The following is a 10,955-nucleotide window of genomic DNA, read 5'->3' on the forward strand; positions in this document are numbered from 1 at the left end:
GTAATGTCTTGCTTTTTCATCTGACATTTTGACATCAGTGTTGCATTAAAGTTGCTTGTCATTGCTACAACACAGTAGGTTGTCGTAAGACAAGGCTGCATGAAGTGTGAACTGCAGCTTTCTTGGATCCACAAAAAATGTGTTTTTGGGAATGCGGGGATCGATCCCACTACCTATAGCATGCTAAGCAAACACAATACCAATTGATCAAATTCCCCAGCTGTTTGGAATTTCCACAAGAAGCAACCAAGAGTGTCCAGTCTTGTCAGGCTATGCTGTTGGTGGACTTGTTAGTTTGCGCTCCAGCACTTGCAGAGGCTGGGTGCATCTCAACAATTGTGCTCTGTAGCCAGCGGCCGGTTAGCTCAGTTGGTTAGAGTGTGTTATACGCTGCTCTCTGAAAGTAAGTAATGTCTTTCTTTTTCATCTGACATTGTGACATCAGTGTTACATGAGAGTTTCTTGTCATTGTTACATGACAGTTTCTTGTCATTGTTTACATGACAGTAGGTTGTCATAAGACAAGGCTGCATGAAGTGTGAACTGGAGTTTTCTTGGATCCATAAAACAATGTGCCTTTGGAGAATGTGGGCATCGATCCTGGTTCGATCCCGGGCTTGAATCTGTATTTGTTCTTCCTTTATGTTCTGGCTTCAAGGAAACATTCCACAGCTTTGTTTGTGGGCCTCACTCAATGGTGTGTGCTAAGCTGCTCCTCTGAAAGTAAGTAATGTCTTGCTTTTTCATCTGACATTTTGACATCAGTGTTACATTAAAGTTGCTTGTCATTGCTACATGACAGTAGGTTGTCGTAAGACAAGGCTGCATGAAGTGTGAACTGGAGTTTTCTTGGATCCATAAAACAATGTGCTTTTGGAGAATGTGGGCATCGATCCCACTACCTCACGCGTGCAAAGCATTTGAGCTAATTCCCCAGCCATTTGGAATTTCCGCAAGAAGCAACCAAGAGGGTCCAGTCTTGTCAGGCTGTGCTGTTGGTGGACTTGTTTGTTGATGTGCCAGCACTTGCAGAGGCTCAGTGCATTTCAACAATTGAGAAAAATAGCAAATGGCCGGTTAGCTCAGTTGGTTAGAGTGTGGTGCTAATAACGCCAAGGTCATGGGTTCGATCCCCATACTGGCTATTATGTACATTTTGAGTGTCAAAATTACGAGTCACATGCATGTGAATTGTCAAGGGTGCCACAGAATTATGTTGAGTGAATTGCCGGAATAGCTCAGTTGGGAGAGCGTTAGACTGAAGATTTAAAGGTCCCTGGTTCGATCCCGGTTTTCGGCATCTTTATTTGTTCTTTCTTTATGCTCTGGCTTCAAGGAAACTTTCCACAGCTTTGTTTGTGGGCCTCAATGGTGTGTGCTACGCTGCTCCTCTGAAAGTAAGTAATGTCTTGCTTTTTCATCTGACATTTTGACATCAGGGTTACATTAAAGTTGCTTGTCATTGCTACATGACAGTAGGTTGTCATAAGACAAGGCTGCATGAAGTGTGAACTGCAGCTTTCTTGGATCCACAAAAAAATGTGTTTTTGGGGAATGCGGGCATCGATCCCACTACCTATAGCATGCTATGCAAACACAATACCAATTGATCAAATTCCCCAGCTGTTTGGAATTGCCACAAGGAGCAAACAAGAGTGTCCAGTCTTGTCAGGCTATGCTGTTGGTGGACTTGTTAGTTTGCGCTCCAGCACTTGCAGAGGCTCGGTGCATCTCAACAATTGTGCTCTGTAGCCAGCGGCCGGTTAGCTCAGTTGGTTAGAGTGTGTGATACGCTGCTCTCTGAAAGTAAGTAATGTCTTTCTTTTTCATCTGACATTGTGACATCAGTGTTACATGAGAGTTTCTTGTCATTGTTACATGACAGTTTCTTGTCATTGTTTACATGACAGTAGGTTGTCGTAAGACAAGGCTGCATGAAGTGTGAACTGGAGTTTTCTTGGATCCATAAAACAATGTGCTTTTGGAGAATGTGGGCATCGATCCCACTACCTCACGCGTGCAAAGCATTTGAGCTAATTCCCCAGCCGTTTGGAATTTCCACAAGAAGCAACCAAGAGGATCCAGTCTTGTTAGGCTGTGCTGTTGGTGGACTTGTTTGTTGACGTGCCAGCACTTGCAGAGGCTCGGTGCATTTCAACAATTGAGCAGAATAGTAAATGGCAGGTTAGCTCAGTTGGTTCGAGTGTGTTGCTAATAAGGCCAAGGTCATGGGTTCGATCCCCATACTGGCTATTATGTACATTTTGAGTGTCAAAATTACGAGTCACATGCATGTGAATTGTCAAGGGTGCCACAGAATTATGTTGAGTGAATTGCCGGAATAGCTCAGTTGGGAGAGCGTTAGACTGAAGATCTAAAGGTCCCTGGTTCGATCCCGGTTTTAGGCATCTTAATTTGTTCTTTCTTTATGCTCTGGCTTCAAGGAAACTTTCCACAGCTTTGTTTGTGGGCCTCAATGGTGTGTGCTACGCTGCTCCTCTGAAAGTAAGTAATGTCTTGCTTTTTCATCTGACATTTTGACATCAGTGTTACATTAAAGTTGCTTGTCATTGCTACATGACAGTAGGTTGTCATAAGACAAGGCTGCATGAAGTGTGAACTGCAGCTTTCTTGGATCCACAAAAAAATGTGTTTTTGGAGAATATGGGCATCGATCCCAATACCTCACGCGTGCAAAGCATTTGAGCTTATTCCCCAGCCGTTTGGAATTTCCTTAAGAAGCAACCAAGAGGGTCCAGTCTTGTCAGGCTGTGCTGTTGGTTGGACTTGTTTGTTGACGTGCCAGCACTTGCAGAGGCTCGGTGCATTTCAACAATTGAGCAGAATAGTAAATGGCAGGTTAGCTCAGTTGGTTAGAGTGTGGTGCTAATAACGCCAAGGTCATGGGTTCGACCCCCATACTGGCTATTATGTACATTTTGAGTGTCAAAATTATGAGTCACATACATGCATGTGAATTGTCAAGGGTGCCACAGAAATTTGTTGAGTGAATTGCCGGAATAGCTCAGTTGGGAGAGCGTTAGACTGAAGATCTAAAGGTCCCTTGTTCGATCCCGGGTTTCGGCATCTGTATTTTTTTCTTTCTTTATGCTCTGGCTTCAAGGAAACTTTCCACAGCTTTGTTTGTTGGCCTCAATGGTGTGTGCTACACTGCTCCTCTCAAAGTAAGTAATGTCTTGCTTTTTCATCTGACATTTTGACATCAGTGTTGCATTAAAGTTGCTTGTCATTGCTACAACACAGTAGGTTGTCGTAAGACAAGGCTGCATGAAGTGTGAACTGCAGCTTTCTTGGATCCACAAAAAAATGTGTTTTTGGGGAATGCGGGGATCGATCCCACTACCTATAGCATGCTAAGCAAACACAATACCAATTGATCAAATTCCCCAGCTGTTTGGAATTTCCACAAGAAGCAACCAAGAGTGTCCAGTCTTGTCAGGCTATGCTGTTGGTGGACTTGTTAGTTTGCGCTCCAGCACTTGCAGAGGCTGGGTGCATCTCAACAATTGTGCTCTGTAGCCAGCGACCGGTTAGCTCAGTTGGTTAGAGTGTGTTATACGCTGCTCTCTGAAAGTAAGTAATGTCTTTCTTTTTCATCTGACATTGTGACATCAGTGTTACATGAGAGTTTCTTGTCATTGTTACATGACAGTTTCTTGTCATTGTTTACATGACAGTAGGTTGTCATAAGACAAGGCTGCATGAAGTGTGAACTGGAGTTTTCTTGGATCCATAAAACAATGTGCCTTTGGAGAATGTGGGCATCGATCCTGGTTCGATCCCGGGCTTCGGAATCTGTATTTGTTCTTCCTTTATGTTCTGGCTTCAAGGAAACATTCCACAGCTTTGTTTGTGGGCCTCACTCAATGGTGTGTGCTAAGCTGCTCCTCTGAAAGTAAGTAATGTCTTGCTTTTTCATCTGACATTTTGACATCAGTGTTACATTAAAGTTGCTTGTCATTGCTACATGACAGTAGGTTGTCGTAAGACAAGGCTGCATGAAGTGTGAACTGGATTTTCTTGGATCCATAAAACAATGTGCTTTTGGAGAATGTGGGCATCGATCCCACTACCTCACGCGTGCAAAGCATTTGAGCTAATTCCCCAGCCGTTTGGAATTTCCGCAAGAAGCAACCAAGAGGGTCCAGTCTTGTCAGGCTATGCTGTTGGTGGACTTGTTTGTTGACGTGCCAGCACTTGCAGAGGCTCGGTGCATTTCAACAATTGAGCAAAATAGCAAATGGCCGGTTAGCTCAGTTGGTTAGAGTGTGGTGCTAATAATGCCAAGGTCATGGGTTCGATCCCCATACTGGCTATTATGTACATTTTGAGTGTCAAAATTATGAGTCACATGCATGTGAATTGTCAAGGGTGCCACAGAATTTGTTGAGTGAATTGACGGAATAGCTCAGTTGGGAGAGCGTTAGACTGAAGATCTAAAGGTCCCTGGTTTGATCCCGGGTTTCGGCATCTTTATTTTTTCTTTCTTTATACTCTGGCTTCAAGGAAACTTTCCACAGCTTTGTTTGTTGGCCTCAATGGTGTGTGCTACACTGCTCCTCTCAAAGTAAGTAATGTCTTGCTTTTTCATCTGACATTTTGACATCAGTGTTGCATTAAAGTTGCTTGTCATTGCTACAACACAGTAGGTTGTCATAAGACAAGGCTGCATGAAGTGTGAACTGCAGCTTTCTTGGATCCACAAAAAAATGTGTTTTTGGGGAATGCGGGATCGATCCCACTACCTATAGCATGCTAAGCAAACACAATACCAATTGATCAAATTCCCCAGCTGTTTGGAATTTCCACAAGAAGCAACCAAGAGTGTCCAGTCTTGTCAGGCTATGCTGTTGGTGGACTTGTTAGTTTGCGCTCCAGCACTTGCAGAGGCTGGGTGCATCTCAACAATTGTGCTCTGTAGCCAGCGGCCGGTTAGCTCAGTTGGTTAGAGTGTGTTATACGCTGCTCTCTGAAAGTAAGTAATGTCTTTCTTTTTCATCTGACATTGTGACATCAGTGTTACATGAGAGTTTCTTGTCATTGTTACATGACATTGTCATTGTTTACATGACAGTAGGTTGTCATAAGACAAGGCTGCATGAAGTGTGAACTGGAGTTTTCTTGGATCCATAAAACAATGTGCCTTTGGAGAATGTGGGCATCGATCCTGGTTCGATCCCGGGCTTCGGAATCTGTATTTGTTCTTCCTTTATGTTCTGGCTTCAAGGAAACATTCCACAGCTTTGTTTGTGGGCCTCACTCAATGGTGTGTGCTAAGCTGCTCCTCTGAAAGTAAGTAATGTCTTGCTTTTTCATCTGACATTTTGACATCAGTGTTACATTAAAGTTGCTTGTCATTGCTACATGACAGTAGGTTGTCGTAAGACAAGGCTGCATGAAGTGTGAACTGGATTTTCTTGGATCCATAAAACAATGTGCTTTTGGAGAATGTGGGCATCGATCCCACTACCTCACGCATGCAAAGCATTTGAGCTAATTCCCCAGCCATTTGGAATTTCCGCAAGAAGCAACCAAGAGGGTCCAGTCTTGTCAGGCTGTGCTGTTGGTGGACTTGTTTGTTGATGTGCCAGCACTTGCAGAGGCTCAGTGCATTTCAACAATTGAGAAAAATAGCAAATGGCCGGTTAGCTCAGTTGGTTAGAGTGTGGTGCTAATAACGCCAAGGTCATGGGTTCGATCCCCATACTGGCTATTATGTACATTTTGAGTGTCAAAATTACGAGTCACATGCATGTGAATTGTCAAGGGTGCCACAGAATTATGTTGAGTGAATTGCCGGAATAGCTCAGTTGGGGGAGAGCGTTAGACTGAAGATCTAAAGGTCCCTGGTTCAATCCCGGTTTTCGGCATCTTTATTTGTTCTTTCTTTATGCTCTGGCTTCAAGGAAACTTTCCACAGCTTTGTTTGTGGGCCTCAATGGTGTGTGCTACGCTGCTCCTCTGAAAGTAAGTAATGTCTTGCTTTTTCATCTGACATTTTGACATCAGTGTTACATTAAAGTTGCTTGTCATTGCTACATGACAGTAGGTTGTCATAAGACAAGGCTGCATGAAGTGTGAACTGGAGTTTTCTTGGATCCATAAAACAATGTGCCTTTGGAGAATGTGGGCATCGATCCTGGTTCGATCCCGGGCTTCGGAATCTGTATTTGTTCTTCCTTTATGTTCTGGCTTCAAGGAAACATTCCACAGCTTTGTTTGTGGGCCTCACTCAATGGTGTGTGCTAAGCTGCTCCTCTGAAAGTAAGTAATGTCTTGCTTTTTCATCTGACATTTTGACATCAGTGTTACATTAAAGTTGCTTGTCATTGCTACATGACAGTAGGTTGTCGTAAGACAAGGCTGCATGAAGTGTGAACTGGATTTTTCTTGGATCCATAAAACAATGTGCTTTTGGAGAATGTGGGCATCGATCCCACTACCTCACGCGTGCAAAGCATTTGAGCTAATTCCCCAGCCATTTGGAATTTCCGCAAGAAGCAACCAAGAGGGTCCAGTCTTGTCAGGCTGTGTTGTTGGTGGACTTGTTTGTTGATGTGCCAGCACTTGCAGAGGCTCAGTGCATTTCAACAATTGAGAAAAATAGCAAATGGCCGGTTAGCTCAGTTGGTTAGAGTGTGGTGCTAATAACGCCAAGGTCATGGGTTCGATCCCCATACTGGCTATTATGTACATTTTGAGTGTCAAAATTACGAGTCACATGCATGTGAATTGTCAAGGGTGCCACAGAATTATGTTGAGTGAATTGCCGGAATAGCTCAGTTGGGAGAGCGTTAGACTGAAGATCTAAAGGTCCCTGGTTCAATCCCGGTTTTCGGCATCTTTATTTGTTCTTTCTTTATGCTCTGGCTTCAAGGAAACTTTCCACAGCTTTGTTTGTGGGCCTCAATGGTGTGTGCTACGCTGCTCCTCTGAAAGTAAGTAATGTCTTGCTTTTTCATCTGACATTTTGACATCAGTGTTACATTAAAGTTGCTTGTCATTGCTACATGACAGTAGGTTGTCATAAGACAAGGCTGCATGAAGTGTGAACTGGAGTTTTCTTGGATCCATAAAACAATGTGCCTTTGGAGAATGTGGGCATCGATCCTGGTTCGATCCCGGGCTTCATGGAATCTGTATTTGTTCTTCCTTTATGTTCTGGCTTCAAGGAAACATTCCACAGCTTTGTTTGTGGGCCTCACTCAATGGTGTGTGCTAAGCTGCTCCTCTGAAAGTAAGTAATGTCTTGCTTTTTCATCTGACATTTTGACATCAGTGTTACATTAAAGTTGCTTGTCATTGCTACATGACAGTAGGTTGTCGTAAGACAAGGCTGCATGAAGTGTGAACTGGATTTTTCTTGGATCCATAAAACAATGTGCTTTTGGAGAATGTGGGCATCGATCCCACTACCTCACGCGTGCAAAGCATTTGAGCTAATTCCCCAGCCATTTGGAATTTCCGCAAGAAGCAACCAAGAGGGTCCAGTCTTGTCAGGCTGTGCTGTTGGTGGACTTGTTTGTTGATGTGCCAGCACTTGCAGAGGCTCAGTGCATTTCAACAATTGAGAAAAATAGCAAATGGCCGGTTAGCTCAGTTGGTTAGAGTGTGGTGCTAATAACGCCAAGGTCATGGGTTCGATCCCCATACTGGCTATTATGTACATTTTGAGTGTCAAAATTACGAGTCACATGCATGTGAATTGTCAAGGGTGCCACAGAATTATGTTGAGTGAATTGCCGGAATAGCTCAGTTGGGAGAGCGTTAGACTGAAGATCTAAAGGTCCCTGGTTCAATCCCGGTTTTCGGCATCTTTATTTGTTCTTTCTTTATGCTCTGGCTTCAAGGAAACTTTCCACAGCTTTGTTTGTGGGCCTCAATGCACGCTGCTCCTCTGAAAGTAAGTAATGTCTTGCTTTTTCATCTGACATTTTGACATCAGTGTTACATTAAAGTTGCTTGTCATTGCTACATGACAGTAGGTTGTCATAAGACAAGGCTGCATGAAGTGTGAACTGCAGCTTTCTTGGATCCACAAAAAAATGTGTTTTTGGGGAATGCGGGCATCGATCCCACTACCTATAGCATGCTAAGCAAAGACAATACCAATTGATCAAATTCCCCAGCTGTTTGGAATTGCCACATGGAGCAACCAAGAGTGTCCAGTCTTGTCAGGCTATGCTGTTGGTGGACTTGTTAGTTTGCGCTCCAGCACTTGCAGAGGCTCGGTGCATCTCAACAATTGTGCTCTGTAGCCAGCGGCCGGTCAGCTCAGTTGGTTAGAGTGTGTGATACGCTGCTCTCTGAAAGTAAGTAATGTCTTTCTTTTTCATCTGACATTGTGACATCAGTGTTACATGAGAGTTTCTTGTCATTGTTACATGACAGTTTCTTGTCATTGTTTACATGACAGTAGGTTGTCGTAAGACAAGGCTGCATGAAGTGTGAACTGGAGTTTTCTTGATCCATAAAAAAATGTGCTTTTGGAGAATGTGGGCATCGATCCCACTACCTCACGCGTGCAAAGCATTTGAGCTAATTCCCCAGCCATTTGGAATTTCTGCAAGAAGCAACCAAGAGGGTCCAGTCTTGTCAGGCTGTGCTGTTGGTGGACTTGTTTGTTGACGTGCCAGCACTTGCAGAGGCTCAGTGCATTTCAACAATTGAGCAAAATATCAAATTGCCGGTTAGCTCAGTTGGTTAGAGTGTGGTGCTAATAAGGCCAAGGTCATGGGTTCGATCCCCATACTGGCTATTATGTACATTTTGAGTGTCAAAATTACGAGTCACATGCATGTGAATTGTCAAGGGTGCCACAGAATTATGTTGAGTGAATTTCCGGAATAGCTCAGTTGGGAGAGCGTTAGACTGAAGATCTAAAGGTCCCTGGTTCGATCCTGTTTTTCGGCATCTTTATTTGTTCTTTCTTTATGCTCTGGCTTCAAGGAAACTTTCCACAGCTTTGTTTGTGGGCCTCAATGGTGTGTGCTACGCTGCTCCTCTGAAAGTAAGTAATGTCTTGCTTTTTCATCTGACATTTTGACATCAGTGTTACATTAAAGTTGCTTGTCATTGCTACATGACAGTAGGTTGTCATAAGACAAGGCTGCATGAATTTGAACTGCAGCTTTCTTGGATCCACAAAAAAATGTGTTTTTGGGGAATGCGGGCATCGATCCCACTACCTATAGCATGCTATGCAAACACAATACCAATTGATCAAATTCCCCAGCTGTTTTTGCCACAAGGAGCAAACAAGAGTGTCCAGTCTTGTCAGGCTATGCTGTTGGTGGACTTGTTAGTTTGCGCTCCAGCACTTGCAGAGGCTCGGTGCATCTCAACAATTGTGCTCTGTAGCCAGCGGCCGGTTAGCTCAGTTGGTTAGAGTGTGTGATACGCTGCTCTCTGAAAGTAAGTAATGTCTTTCTTTTTCATCTGACATTGTGACATCAGTGTTACATGAGAGTTTCTTGTCATTGTTATGACAGTTTCTTGTCATTGTTTACATGACAGTAGGTTGTCGTAAGACAAGGCTGCATGAAGTGTGAACTGGAGTTTTCTTGGATCCATAAAACAATGTGCTTTTGGAGAATGTGGGCATCGATCCCACTACCTCACGCGTGCAAAGCATTTGAGCTAATTCCCAGCCGTTTGGAAGTTCCACAAGAAGCAACCAAGAGGGTCCAGTCTTGTCAGGCTATGCTGTTGGTGGACTTGTTTGTTGATGTGCCAGCACTTGCAGAGGCTCAGTGCATTTCAACAATTGAGAAAAATAGCAAATGGCCGGTTAGCTCAGTTGGTTAGAGTGTGGTGCTAATAACGCCAAGGTCATGGGTTTGATCCCCATACTGGCTATTATGTACATTTTGAGTGTCAAATTACGAGTCACATGCATGTGAATTGTCAAGGGTGCCACAGAATTATGTTGAGTGAATTGCCGGAATAGCTCAGTTGGGAGAGCGTTAGACTGAAGATCTAAAGGTCCCTGGTTCGATCCCGGTTTTAGGCATCTTAATTTGTTCTTTCTTTATGCTCTGGCTTCAAGGAAACTTTCCACAGCTTTGTTTGTGGGCCTCAATGGTGTGTGCTACGCTGCTCCTCTGAAAGTAAGTAATGTCTTGCTTTTTCATCTGACATTTTGACATCAGTGTTACATTAAAGTTGCTTGTCATTGCTACATGACAGTAGGTTGTCATAAGACAAGGCTGCATGAAGTGTGAACTGCAGCTTTCTTGGATCCACAAAAAAATGTGTTTTTGGGGAATGCGGGCATCGATCCCACTACCTATAGCATGCTATGCAAACACAATACCAATTGATCAAATTCCCCATCTGTTTGGAATTGCCACAAGGAGCAAACAAGAGTGTCCAGTCTTGTCAGGCTATGCTGTTGGTGGACTTGTTTGTTGATGTGCCAGCACTTGCAGAGGCTCAGTGCATTTCAACAATTGAGAAAAATAGCAAATGGCCGGTTAGCTCAGTTGGTTAGAGTGTGGTGCTAATAACGCCAAGGTCATGGGTTTGATCCCCATACTGGCTATTATGTACATTTTGAGTGTCAAAATTACGAGTCACATGCATGTGAATTGTCAAGGGTGCCACAGAATTATGTTGAGTGAATTGCCGGAATAGCTCAGTTGGGAGAGCGTTAGACTGAAGATCTAAAGGTCCCTGGATCCCGGTTTGGCATCTTTATTTGTTCTTTCTTTATGCTCTGGCTTCAAGGAAACTTTCCACAGCTTTGTTTGTGGGCCTCAATGGTGTGTGCTACGCTGCTCCTCTGAAAGTAAGTAATGTCTTGCTTTTTCATCTGACATTTTGACATCAGTGTTACATTAAAGTTGCTTGTCATTGCTACATGACAGTAGGTTGTCATAAGACAAGGCTGCATGAAGTGTGAACTGCAGCTTTCTTGGATCCACAAAAAATGT

At 43.6% G+C, this 10,955-nt stretch overlaps 12 non-coding genes across 12 annotated transcripts; all 12 read left to right on the plus strand.

The window, feature by feature from the left end:
* The first annotated feature begins 1,071 nt into the window (after positions 1-1,071).
* trnai-aau (transfer RNA isoleucine (anticodon AAU)) lies at positions 1,072-1,145 on the plus strand. The gene has a single exon. It is a non-coding gene; the product is annotated as a tRNA-Ile (tRNA).
* Positions 1,146-1,227: 82 nt separating this feature from the next.
* trnaf-gaa (transfer RNA phenylalanine (anticodon GAA)) lies at positions 1,228-1,300 on the plus strand. The gene has a single exon. It is a non-coding gene; the product is annotated as a tRNA-Phe (tRNA).
* Positions 1,301-3,014: 1,714 nt separating this feature from the next.
* Positions 3,015-3,087, plus strand: trnaf-gaa (transfer RNA phenylalanine (anticodon GAA)). Its single transcript has one exon. It is a non-coding gene; the product is annotated as a tRNA-Phe (tRNA).
* Positions 3,088-4,263: 1,176 nt separating this feature from the next.
* Positions 4,264-4,337, plus strand: trnai-aau (transfer RNA isoleucine (anticodon AAU)). The gene has a single exon. It is a non-coding gene; the product is annotated as a tRNA-Ile (tRNA).
* Positions 4,338-5,660: 1,323 nt separating this feature from the next.
* On the plus strand, positions 5,661-5,734 carry trnai-aau (transfer RNA isoleucine (anticodon AAU)). The gene has a single exon. It is a non-coding gene; the product is annotated as a tRNA-Ile (tRNA).
* An 82-nt stretch (positions 5,735-5,816) lies between these two features.
* On the plus strand, positions 5,817-5,891 carry trnaf-gaa (transfer RNA phenylalanine (anticodon GAA)). The gene has a single exon. It is a non-coding gene; the product is annotated as a tRNA-Phe (tRNA).
* Positions 5,892-6,633: 742 nt separating this feature from the next.
* Positions 6,634-6,707, plus strand: trnai-aau (transfer RNA isoleucine (anticodon AAU)). The gene has a single exon. It is a non-coding gene; the product is annotated as a tRNA-Ile (tRNA).
* Positions 6,708-6,789: 82 nt separating this feature from the next.
* Positions 6,790-6,862, plus strand: trnaf-gaa (transfer RNA phenylalanine (anticodon GAA)). The gene has a single exon. It is a non-coding gene; the product is annotated as a tRNA-Phe (tRNA).
* Positions 6,863-7,606: 744 nt separating this feature from the next.
* trnai-aau (transfer RNA isoleucine (anticodon AAU)) lies at positions 7,607-7,680 on the plus strand. Its single transcript has one exon. It is a non-coding gene; the product is annotated as a tRNA-Ile (tRNA).
* An 82-nt stretch (positions 7,681-7,762) lies between these two features.
* On the plus strand, positions 7,763-7,835 carry trnaf-gaa (transfer RNA phenylalanine (anticodon GAA)). Its single transcript has one exon. It is a non-coding gene; the product is annotated as a tRNA-Phe (tRNA).
* A 1,970-nt stretch (positions 7,836-9,805) lies between these two features.
* Positions 9,806-9,879, plus strand: trnai-aau (transfer RNA isoleucine (anticodon AAU)). The gene has a single exon. It is a non-coding gene; the product is annotated as a tRNA-Ile (tRNA).
* A 611-nt stretch (positions 9,880-10,490) lies between these two features.
* On the plus strand, positions 10,491-10,564 carry trnai-aau (transfer RNA isoleucine (anticodon AAU)). The gene has a single exon. It is a non-coding gene; the product is annotated as a tRNA-Ile (tRNA).
* The last annotated feature ends 391 nt before the right edge of the window (positions 10,565-10,955 follow it).

Source organism: Oncorhynchus keta, unplaced genomic scaffold, assembly GCF_023373465.1.
Source record: "Oncorhynchus keta strain PuntledgeMale-10-30-2019 unplaced genomic scaffold, Oket_V2 Un_contig_1090_pilon_pilon, whole genome shotgun sequence".
In the NCBI taxonomy this organism is placed as follows: domain Eukaryota; kingdom Metazoa; phylum Chordata; class Actinopteri; order Salmoniformes; family Salmonidae; genus Oncorhynchus; species Oncorhynchus keta.